Genomic DNA, 10935 nt, shown 5'->3' on the forward strand with positions numbered 1-10935 from the left:
CAAATTTCCCCAAGTTTATACTGGAAACCAACAGCCATAGAGCAGCGGACTCTCATGGGGTGACAGTCTCAAACAAAAATGGCCAAAGGGACATCGGGAAACAGACCTGCAAGATTTTGTGTACTGAGAATTCATCAAAGACAAGTTTCAAAGATAAGAACCTATTTGTTGTCCTAATAAATAGAAATTGACCACATTACCTAATGTGACACTTTATTGTTCTTGATCACTGTGAAGATCTATATTTGCAGGCTCATTGGGAATTTGGAAGGTGAAGGTGTCTATCCCTATCAAGAAAGCCAGGATATGACACATCTGGTATCCACTCCACTCCTCCACTCAATGCAGACACTGCAAATCAATCATAGCACCCAGTATCCACTCCACCCCTGCATTCAAGGCAGACATTGCTAATCAACCCCAGTACAGGACCACACTCTACATCAGGGGACAGATTTGTCTTCAGAAGTCTTCTCACCACAATGCTTCTGAGTGCAACCAATTAGCCTAATGAAACAAAAACCTGTTTTTCATCCTCAAATCAGATCAGACTTTAATGACTGCAATGGGGAGGAAAAATTGGAAATGTGGCTAAATATCCAACCTGGAGTATTATTCAACAGTTTTAAATGTATGAGGAAGAACTACTCCACTGACTCGGAAAGTTAGCCAGGATATCCTGGAGTACACAAACCAATACAGACAGCACACACAACACACACAAGGAGACTCATCCAAGTCTAAAGACAAACAAGCAGGTGCCAGTCTCTCTCCTTTCGCTGCAAGCCCTGGCCTGTGTCACAAAGTGGGAAGCGGGTCGGGGAAGAATTCACACACACGCAGCCAGACATCAGATGTGTCTAATTAGCTGCCTAAGAGCTGGAAAGTGATATTTGGAGGATGCTGCAGGGAGCAAGCCAATACACATTTAAACAGAAGCCTTTGGAGGGGATGTCTGGAGACAGATAAAAGACTGAGCTGTCATCACTGGTCTTAATTGGCAGATCACACTTCTGACAAATGTGCTGAAGATAACCATTCAGTGCACTGGTCCTGTGGAGGGGTGGGGAGGGTGACTTCATTAACTATGGATCCCAAGATTCTCTCGACAATGGACCACTTTCAATCAGAAAGATGATTGCTCCTCCTTGGTTACTGGCCTCCTTCTCTTGTAACTTTCTGCCACTCTATTTAAAAAAAAAAACAAACTTGGGTTGATTTCCATCTTGACAGCTGTCTTTGGAGTTCTCTTTTTAGGCTGACCCTTTTTCGCAGAAAAAGAGGTTTCTCTTTTCATTTCTACCCTTTCAATGTGATCTGCTTAAAGTACTGTGTTGCTTCATCCAAGGTGAGCTCAGAAACAAAACCATCCCTCCACTTTTGGGCCATTGTGGAGTATTTTCAAATTTTCAAGGATCCAGTCCCCATCTACACTGGGGTAAAGAGTTATTTATCCAAACTTTCCAGTCCCCATCAATCAATGAGGGCAAATTACTGCTATATTCACTTTAAAAGGAATCAAAATAAAAGTCCAGAATGCCCATGTTATTATGTCTGAATTTCCACTCAGTGTTTATTACCTGATCAATATTAACTCAAACTAAGGAAATTTAAGACACTCCCCCCAATAAATCTTGCCCCAAAAAGGAAAAAATAAATTCAGGTCCTAGTAGAAAAAAATATATATGGATTTTACAGAGAAAGATAAATCATGTGGAGTTAAGAGTTACTTATTTTAGCTAAATACTTTTCCAGAATTCTCTCTCAGAAGGCAAGAGAACAGATTAAATAAGAAAGAATATGTACCATAAATCAGAGTAATTACATTATTTCACTACCTTGTTGGCTTAGTTTTCTCCTGACAAGATGTTTAAATTAAGAGGAGATGCTTTTTCACATTTAAAACATTTTATAATACACTCAGCCACTTCTAAATCATAGTAAAATGTATATCATTCTATAAAGAATGATAGCAACTCAGGTTGAATTCTAAGCTCAACGGGCAGTCAGCAGTTCAGACCATTAGGACATAAATTATCATTTGTGTGTGGATGAAGAGAAATCAGTTCTGGTGGAGAAGATAGTAAATCTGAATTAGAATAATGGCTTCTTGAGTCTGATTATAAGCAGGAGTCTCTTCTGAAATATACTCATCTTTCCACATATGGTAAGTTCCCCTCCACCAACAAGTATAAATTTGGGTGAAGAGGAAGATTAAACTTTATTATGTTCCAGATGAATCATTTCCAAGTCCTAAAACAGTGCATGTAATTAGATTGAATTCTCAGATATTTTCTAATCAACTTGGGGATATTTGTGAGAAAAATCAAGCTTTAAACAGCAGGGGATGCTAAGAAGTAGGTTTCAACTGGCATCCGGACCTGTCCATTAAGCTCTCAATTTTTATAACTATTTTCAAACATTATTCCTTTTGTTTTCTTGTTGTTAGAAAGCTAAATAGGCTCATATTATCATATTTTAAAATTCCATTTTTATTACCACTCTCTCCAAATCTTAACTCAAATGGATTGCCGTTGACATACAAGACAGGCAGATACATGACATTTTTACATTATCAGTCTAAAACCCATAGTTCCATCCATTTGCCGCAATTTTATACTCAAGATTTATGAAAGCAGTATTGGATAAAGTTTAATTAATGATTAATTATTAAATTAATTAATGCAAATGACATCACAATGCTTTGTAGACCTTTAACTCCAACCATCTGGTTGGCACCAAAAAAAAAAAAAATGAATTTCTTTTCTTTTCATTATCACAAAGGAATATACTTGGAGAATTAAGATTATTTCTTCAGTTTTTCTTCTTGGTCCAACATCTATTTTAAAAATATGGACTTTTGGCAGTTGGAACCAATTAAAAGAACTAATGTTTAACAGACATAGAAAACAAACTTATAGTTAACAAAGGGGGAAGGGGGGAGAGGGATAAATTGGGAGTTTGGGATTAACAGATACACACTACTACATATAAAATAGATTTTTTTAAAAAGACCTGCTGTATAGCACATGGAGCTATACTCAGTAGCTTGTAATAACCTATAATGGAAAAGAATATGGAAAACAATAGATATATACATGTGTATGACAGAATCACTTTGCTGTATATCTGAAACTAACACTGTAAGTCAACTATACTTAAAAACAAAGAATTCACATTTATTAATTGTAAGCTATGGATCAAATACTGTGCTGGGTATTCTATATACTTATTTAATGAACCTTTCCTCCGTACATATTAGATAGGTATGGAAGACATCTCTAAGCTTCCTTATGCACCTCTATCCTTTGGCTTACAACACGGTGATGGACTGCATCCTTATCCTCAGTCTCCATACCTGGAACTTCCCTGGTGATCCAGCGGCTAAGACTCCACACACCCAATGCAGGGGGCCCAGGTTTGATCCCTGGTTGGGGAAACAAGATCCCATGTGCAGTAACTAAAATGAACCTGCATGCTACAAGAACGACTGAAGATACCACATTATGCGACGTAAGATCCCGCACGCTGCAATGGAGATCCAAGATACCATGTGCCGCAACTAAGACCTAGGGCAGCCAAATAAATAAATGAATATTTAAAAATTAAATTAAAAAAAGATCGAATAAGATATTTCTGAAAGAAAAGGCTAAATCTGAACTTTAATTATCTAGAAAGACAGTCTGCTGTGACTTATTCATTCCATGTTGCTAGAGGGAGTTGTTTTATGATTAACTCTCTTTTCCATTAAAACAAAAGTATTAGTTTGTGGAGGGATCATTAAGCTAGTCGTTTAATATGTTTGATGCACATAACAAATAAATGTGTTAGGTTCTATTCCCTTCAGTTAATCCATGAAAATATTACATTTGCTTAAGTTAATTAAGCTTGTTTAATTTTTGCTGCATTTTAATGAGTTCATTTATAAGAAAATAAACTTAAGAGGACAGTGTATATTTCCCGGATCAAAATAAGAAAAACAAAAGGGTTCCAAATTAGAATCCACAGACAACATTCAGAAAATTCTGTTTAAATTCAGCATCTTTTTATTTTTTAAGTGCCTGGTATTTCAACTGATTCCAAGGACTGTTGTTCGGTTGTTTTGTCCAACTCTTTGAGACCCCATGGACTGCAGCACAGAAGGCTTCCCTGTCCTTCACTGTCTCCCAGAGTTCACTCAAACTCATGTCCATTGAGTCAGTGAAGCTATCTTACCATCTTATCCTCTGCTGCCTGCTTCTCCTTTTGCCCTCAATCTTTCCCAGCATCAGGGTCTTTTCCAGAGTTGGCTGTTCACATCAGATAGCCAAAGTAGGGTCCAGATTAGTGATTCACATGTCATATCTTCCAAAGCCATGAAATGCTGCTTCAAGTCACCACAGCCTATTCCTCCTTTTCCACTTTCAATAATGATTTATCAGCCTTTGGGTAGGAAAAACTATTCTAGGTGTTTCTTAATGCCCTTCTTCTCATGAAAGAGAGGAGGATCATAATCCCATGAAACCTAGATGCCTCCTGCCAGTGTCTACTAGGCTGTTGTTTAATCTCAGCTCAGCAGAGATCAAGACGATAGTAAAACTCCCTGATGGCATGTAATAATGCAATAAGGCCTACCTATGCTGCTAAGTCTGCTAAGTCGCTTCAGTTGCGTCCAACTCTGTGCGACCCCATAGACGGCAACCTACCAGGCTCCACCGTCCCTGGGATTCTCCAGGCAAGAACACTGGAGTGGGTTGCCATTTCCTTCTCCAATGCATGAAAGTGAAAAGTGAAAGGGAAGTCTCTCAGTCGTGTTTGACTCTTAGCGACTCCATGGACTGAAGCCCACCAGGCTCCTCTGTCCATGGGATTTTCCAGGCAAGACTACTGGAGTGGGGTGCCATTGCCTTCTCTGAAGGTCTACCTATAATGCGTAGCATATCAGAAGGGCTTTATTTTTACAAAGCTCAAGCAGATCTTTGTCCATGAGTGTGTGTGTGCTCAGTCATGTCAGACTCTTTGTGACCCCATGGACTGTAGCCCACAAAACTCCTCTGTCCATGGAATTTTCCAGGAAAAGATACTGGAGTGGGTTGCCATTTCCTCTTCCAGGGGATTCTCCCAATCCCGGGATTGAATCGGCATCTCCTGCCTCCCCTTCATTGGCAGACGGATTGTTTACCACTGTGCTACCTGAGATGGAAGCCTAAAAGTGATCCAAATTGTTTTCCAGCTCATTCTCCAACTGTGAATAGAGCAAGAAGAGATAAAAATTGCCTCTGCATTTATCCGCCTGACTCAGCCACTGGCCAGTCCCTACAGCTCAACCTCAGCCATGAGGCATGGTTGATTGTGATACTGTTGATTTGTTTAATCCGCAAGTATGTACTGAGCACCAACTATATGCAAGACACTTATCTAGGGTGATCCTTCAGAGAGGATGACTTCAATGATCAGGAAGTTTTTTTGTTTGTTTTTTTAGAGTGAAACAGATAACAATCAAATAAATATACAGCAGGTCAAATGGTAATTAATGACAAAAAAAAAAAAAAGGCAAAATAAAGCAGGATAAGGGAACAGAGAGTGAAAACAAGTTGATTTTTCTTAAATTTATTTTTCTGAAGTGCAATTGATTTACAATGTTGTGTTAGTTTCTGCTATACAGCAAAGCTATCAGGTTTTACATTTTTTTTTCATATTCTTTTCCACTATGGTTTATCACAAGATACTGAATATAGTTCACTGTGCTATACAGTAGGATCTTGCCATTAATCCATTCTCTATATAACTGTTTGCATCTGCTAACCCTAAAATCTCAGTCCTTCCCTCCCTCAAAACAACCATAAGTCTGTTCTCTATGTCTGTGAGTTTGTTTCTGTTTCATAGACAAGGTCATTTGTGTTGTATTTTAGATTCTACATATAAGTTTATTATACAGTATTTGTCTTTCTCTTACTGAAATGGACTGGAATGGGTGAATTTAACTCAGATGACCATTATATCTACTACTGCAGGCAGGAATCCCTCAGAAGAAATGGAGTGCCCAACATGGTCAACAAAAGAGTCCAAAATGCAGTACTTGGATGCAATCTCAAAAATGACAGAATGATCTCTGTTTGTTTCCAAGGCAAACCATTCAATATCACGGTAATCCAAGTCTATGCCCCAACCAGTAATGCTGAAGAAGCTGAAGTTGAACGGTTCTATGAAGACCTACAAGACCTTTTAGAACTAACCCCAAAAAAGATGCCCTTTTCATTATAGGGGACTGGAATGCAAAAGTAGGAAGTCAAGAAACACCTGGAGTAACAGGCAAATTTGGCCTTGGAATACAGAATGAAGCAGGGCAAAGACTAATAGAGTTTTGCCAAGAGAACACACTGGTCATAGCAAACGCCCTCTTCCAACAACACAAGAGAAGGCTCTATACATGGACATCACCAGATGGTCAACACCGAAATCAGACTGACTATATTCTTTGCAACCAAAGATGGAGAAGCTCTATACAGTCAGCAAAAACAAGACCGGGAGCTGACTGTGGCTCAGACCATGAACTCCTTATTGCCAAATTCAGACTTAAATTGAAGAAAGTAGGGAAAACCACTAGACCATTCAGGTATGACCTAAATCAAATCCCTTATGATTATACAGTGGAAGTGAGAAATAGATTTAAGGGCCTAGATCTGATAGATAGAGTGTCTGATGAACTATGGAATGAGGTTCCTGACATTGTACAGGAGACAGGGATCAAGACCATTCCCATGGAAAAGAAATGCAAAAAAGCACAATGGCTGTCTGGGGAGGCCTTACAAATAGCTGTGAAAAGAAGAGAAGCGAAAAGCAAAGGAGAAAAGGAAAGATATAAACATCTGAATGGAGAGTTCCAAAGAATAGCAAGAAGAGATAAGAAAGACTTCTTCAGCGATCAATGCAAAGAAATAGAGGAAAACAACAGAATGGGAAAGACTAGGGATCTCTTCAAGAAAATCAGAGATACCAAAGGAATATTTCATGCAAAGATGGGCTTGATAAAGGACAGAAATGGTATGGACCTAACAGAAGCAGAAGATATTAAGAAGAGGTGGCAAGAATACACAGAACTGTACAAAAAAGATCTTCACGACCCAGATAATCATGATGGTCTGATCACTGACCTAGAGCCAGACATCCTGGAATGTGAAGTCAAGTGGGCATTTGAAAGCATCAGTACGAACAAAACTAGTGGAGGTGATGGAATTCCAGTTGAGCTGTTTGAAATCCTGAAAGATGATGCTGTGAAAGTGCTGCACTCAATATGCCAGCAAATTTGGAAAATTCAGCAGTGGCCACAGGACTGGAAAAGGTCAGTTTGCATTCCAATCCCAAAGAAAGGCAATGCCAAAGAATGCTCAAACTACCGCACAATTGTACTCATCTCACACGCTAGTAAAGTAATGCTCAAAATTCTCCAAGCCAGGCTTCAGCAATATGTGAACTGTGAACTTCCTGATGTTCAAGCTGGTTTTAGAAAAGGCAGAGGAAGCAGAGATCAAATTGCCAACATCTGCTGGATCATGGAAAAAGCAAGAGAGTTCCAGAAAAGCATCTATTTCTGCTTTATTGACTATGCCAAAGCCTTTGACTGTGTGGATCACAATAAACTGTGGAAAATTCTGAAAGAGATGGGAACACCAGACCACCTGATCTGCCTCTTGAGAAATTTGTATGCAGGTCAGGAAGCAACAGTTAGAACTGGACATGGAACAACAGACTGGTTCCAAATAGGAAAAGGAGTGCATCAAGGCTGTATATTATCACCCTGCTTATTTAACTTATATGCAGAGTACATCATGAGAAATGCTGGGCTGGAAGAAACACAAGCTGGAATCAAGATTGCCAGGAGAAATATCAATAACCTCAGATATGCAGATGACACCACCCTTATGGCAGAAAGTGAAGAGGAACTAAAAAGCCTCTTGATGAAAGTGAAAGTGGAGAGTGAAAAAGGTGGCTTAAAACTCAACATTCAGAAAACGAAGATCATGGCATCCGGTCCCATCACTTCATGGGAAATAGATGGGGAAACAGTGGAAACAGTGTCAGACTTTATTTTTTTGGGCTCCGAAATCACTGAAGATGGTGACTGCAGCCATGAAATTAAAAGACACTTACTCCTTGGAAGGAAAGTTATGACCAACCTAGATAGCATATTCAAAAGCAGAGACATTACTTTGCCAACAAAGGTTCTTCTAGTCAAAGCTATGGTTTTTCCTGTGGTCATGTATGGATGTGAGAGTTGGACTGTGAAGAAGGCTGAGCGCTGAAGAATTGATGCTTTTGAACTGTGGTGTTGGAGAAGACTCTTGAGAGTCCCTTGGACTGCAAGGAGATCCAACCAGTCCATTCTGAAGGAGATCAGCCCTTGGATTTCTTTGGAAGGAATGATGCTAAAGCTGAAACTCCAGTACTTTGGCCACCTCATGCGAAGAGTTGACTTATTGGAAAAGACTCTGATGCTGGGAGGGATTGGGGGCAGGAGGAGAAGGGGACGACAGAGGATGAGATGGCTGGGTGGCATCACTGACTCGATGGACATGAGTCTGAGTGAACTCCGGGAGTTGGTGATGGACAGGGAGGCCTGGCGTGCTGCGATTCATGGGGTCGCAAAGAGTCAGACACGACTGAGCGACTGATCTGATCTGATCTGATCTGACTTACTTCACTTAGTATGATAATCTCAAGGTCCATCCATGTTGCTGCAAATGGCATGATTCCATTGTTTTTTATGACTAAGAGTTATTATTTTCAATTGGGTATTTCAGGAGAGCTTTAACTGAAAAGGTGACAACCAAGGATGAGTACGATGAGAACTGATAATAACCGTAGGGGTCCTTTGTCGGTGTTATATTCACCACATGGCATGCATCAACAAACTTACAATCCTGCAAAGTAGATTCTGTTATTACCTCCTGTTTTAAGGCAAATGCAAAAGTTGCATTGTCTTTTGCACAAGGTCACCTCCATTAGTAACTGGTTGTCGTGTTGCCGAAGCATTTTATTTTTGAATCATGGATTAAAAGGAGCAGCACATTTACTGGGCTCCAGGATATGAAGTGATGGCAACCTGACTCTGACTTTCTTGTTGATTGTTCTGGAGTGGGCTGAGTTGAACTGGCCATCATCACTGATTGATATATTTCTAGATAGCAGGTGGACCCATCATAGCATCATGCATTCCTTCATAGAGGCAATGACTTATCTGATCAACATGTGAAATATGTACTAGCTGCCTTACTCTAAGTATCTTTATCAATGTCGATTTTATCAATACTGCCTAGAAGTTCTGGGGCATTATGCCATCATACTGTTACTGACCAGGGTTCTTGGCCTTCCCCAATCAATAGGAATTGACTAGAGGCCAGACAGAAATTCAGCCAAAGCTTTACTGGGGGTCCCTGCTACACAGGGGGAGCCAGAACAAGTAACAGGTTCCATTGCTTGCTCACTCCCTGAGGGTGGACTAACTTGTTCCTTACACTGGGTGAGGGTAGGGGTGTGTCCAGAGGAGAGCATGGCAACCCATTCCAGTATTCTTGTCTGGAAAATCCCCATGGACAGAGGAGCCTGGCAGGCTGCAGTCCATGGGGTTGCAAAGAGTCGGACACGACTGAGCGACTAAGCACTGAACAGCACAGGGGTACGCCCATGGGTCTGGCCAGAGGGATGGCTTAGGTGGTTTGCCGTCCCCTTAGGTGGTGTTGAGGACAGGGGGCATGCTCTCTACCATGCTTTTGCTCCAGGCTCTTCAAAATAGCAGTAGTGTTTTTGGTTTTGGGGGGGTAGGGTTTGGTCTCTTTGTATATTTCATCCATAATTTCCCCCAACTGCACATCCACACAGTTATTTTTAGTCTCATACCGTTTCTTTGTATTTTGTTGCTGGAGGAAAAGAGTGTCCAGCTACAAGCAAAAGGTCCCAGGTCCCTGCCTATCACAACCCCTTGCTGTAAATACTAGATGAATGACCATTTTAAATCTGACATACTTCCTGGGCAATTGCTGGTAACTGGGAAGGAATCAGGATACATGGATGTGTAAGGTTTGAGCAGCAGCGTTTTCTTCTTCCTCTATGCTTTAGAGAGTGCTTGCTTAGTCGCTCAGTCCTATCCTACTCTTTGCGACCCTTTGGATTGTAGCCTACCAGGCTCCTCTGTCCATGGAATTTGGGGGGCACAAATACTGGAGTATTTCCTCCCCCAGGGGATCTTCCCAACTAGGGATGGAACACCTGTCTCCCATGTCTCCTGCATTGTAGGCAGATTCTTTACCTCTATGCTTTAGTGTCTGGTGGCTAATCACATTAGAAAACTGGCTGGGAAAGAGGTATGTGTTAGATTGGGAATGGTGAAAACAAATTGCAGAAATCTAGGAAGGAGTCATAAGCAATTTAATTAATTAGACCCATTCAATTCATTAGGAAATTGTCTGAATGAAAGCTTAATCTAGATAAGGACAATTAAACCCAACCCATGACAATGAAGAAAACAGGATGCTAAAGGAGGAACACAGTTCTGAAATTTCTATAAGAGGAGAAATGGCTGAAATATATAATTGAAGATATTTTAAGACATCAATAAGTTTCTATCTCAAGGCTCCCTGTGCCATTCTGTCTGCCTGGAATGTTCCCACTCCAAATTTTCCATTCCTCACTTCCCTGGTGGCTCAGTGGTAAAGAATCCATGCGCAATGCAGGAGACTTGGATTCGATCCCTGGGTTGGAAAGATCCCCTGGAGAAGGAAATGGCAACCCACTCCAGTATTCTTGCCTGGGAAATCCCATAGACAGAGAAGGGGGGTCCATGGGGTCGCAAAAGAGTCAGACACAACTTGAGCGACTAAACGACTTATAATTCAAATTGCCACTCAAATGTTACCACTCTCAGAGGTACTTTCCCGATCCCTCCTCCCAAAGTCACAA

The sequence above is a fragment of the Bos taurus genome, chromosome 17 (genome assembly GCF_002263795.3).
Source record: "Bos taurus isolate L1 Dominette 01449 registration number 42190680 breed Hereford chromosome 17, ARS-UCD2.0, whole genome shotgun sequence".
Lineage (NCBI taxonomy): Eukaryota > Metazoa > Chordata > Mammalia > Artiodactyla > Bovidae > Bos > Bos taurus.